This window comes from Telmatherina bonti, assembly GCF_933228915.1.
Source record: "Telmatherina bonti genome assembly, chromosome: 2".
NCBI lineage: Eukaryota > Metazoa > Chordata > Actinopteri > Atheriniformes > Telmatherinidae > Telmatherina > Telmatherina bonti.
Genome location: NC_136620.1, coordinates 32,187,634 through 32,189,734, shown reverse-complemented (window position 1 = coordinate 32,189,734; position 2,101 = coordinate 32,187,634).

Genomic DNA, 2,101 nt, shown 5'->3' with positions numbered 1-2,101 from the left:
CCGCTGCTTCTGTCTGCTTGCCAATTGCAGCAAGTCATCTTCACTCATTGGTTCTTCTCCAGCCAAATGTAAAGGTCAAATTACTTCTGTGTTTAGTAGTATGATGAGCAAATTTCTCACAAATAACAACATACTGAAAGTTTTCCCATCTGACAAAAGCTATCTTATTCCTCCACAGGAATAAAAAATATGCTGATGAGTAGCTTGTCGCAAATTATAGGTTGATACCGTTCAACATCAACAGTGTTTACTGCAACAGTGTCAAAATATTCATTTCTTATTATTTTGCTGCTAATAGGTCCTTAAAAACATTATATTACAGTTATTACAGTTAAAGCTATGATCCTACCAGACTTCTTCACTGCCTTCTTTCTACATTAAGCTAATATTTACAGCAGATGAATGAGCAGATGAATAAATGCGAGGAGGCAGCACTGAAATTTTGCCAAAAATTCCTAATTCAATTATATTGATAATATAAAGCATATAAAGTTGCTTTCATACAAAAAATATACTCTTTTACATGTTGGTATACATTAGCAGTAACTTTAATGTTTAAGCATTTAGGAGGGGCTTCATTACAGCTTGTTCTGCTGTCCAGGGGTCCCCTTTCTGTTTCCTTTTTTAAGAAGATGCGTTTTGTTCTTTACAGTTGACGAATAAATAAATTATAGACAAAGAGGAAGCATTTGAAATATTTATCATCTCTGTTACAACAAATAAGAATTTTCTATGTGGAGAAACATGAGATGTGTACACTGCTCAGAGTAACATATTCACTCAAAGGGCAGGTGAGCACAACAGAGTGGTTTCTGCAACGTCCAATTCAGGGTCTCAGGAAGCAGGGCCCTATCCCAGCAATCACTGGGCAAGAGGCAGGGTACACCCTGGGCAGGTTTCTGCAACATTTGGAGGAAATAAACACCCAGCATGGTGGGAAACTGTAAAAGCTCTTAGTAATGGAGGCAAAGAACACATTGATTAATGTGATACATATTTTGCTCTGTCATATATAATCACATTAAGAAGTTAATTCTAACCAGTTAAGCAGTGCCTTGTGATTGTAGTCATGTTTTGCACAGAAAGGATCCTTGTCATATTACAGTTAGATACGTATATGCCGTGCAAGCACTCTGTAAGCAACAATCTTCGTTATAATGTAAGTCACAATGCATAATTTAGGTCGGGGTGCAACGAGTTGCATAATCAGTGATTTCTGTGCTAACTTACACTCATGTTAGTGCTTTTTCAGCTTTAATTCCATTAAACCTAAAACCTACTTAGCTTTGATCACATGCTTTCATATTTTGCTAGATTTCTCCTGAAGTTGCCAAATTCGGCTGTCTTACTTTCCTTCTCGTGCACACACACATGCACACAAAACAACAGCAGCTGGTCTTGAATCATTCTGACATCTGTATAGCGCGTACAGGGACTTGTGTTACTATATCAGGAGAGGCTCAGCTGAACTAACATTCACCCAACACGGCCACTGTATGCCTGAAACTGCCTGAAACAGTACTGGAATGTATCACAGACTTATTTTGTCTCTTCACAGTGTAAGTAAGCAGTCACTTCAGATGTGTTTGAGATAAATGTATTTAAATAACTTTAAGAAACAGTAAGAAGTTACAAAATCTATTCAAACTTCAACAGACAGGAAGGAAGGCATTGTATGAAGATATGTTATTCTGTCAGCCAAACCGGATACTTTATTATTACTATTATTATTATTATTATAAACAGAATGATAGTAAGACAAAAAAAATGAGCATGCTGTATCTCCTGTACATGTTATATATTTATATATATTTACAGTCATTCAACATGAATGCAATGTCATTGCCAAAGGAAAAGTTTGTTTGTTTTTTTTTTATATGTTTTGAACCATTCCTGTCAAATATTCTGATATTATAAAACGTTTTATCCGTAGTTTTGGGTAAAACGTTAGAAATGAAAGCTGCTGAAGACTAGTCATCTTGCAGTCCTTCACTTCTCGACTGATGACGGATTTACTGGATAAACAAAATGGTTTTTTGCTCACTGCATAATTCAGCTTTTCACTTAAAAATCATTATGTTTAGACAAAGCAGAAGCATTT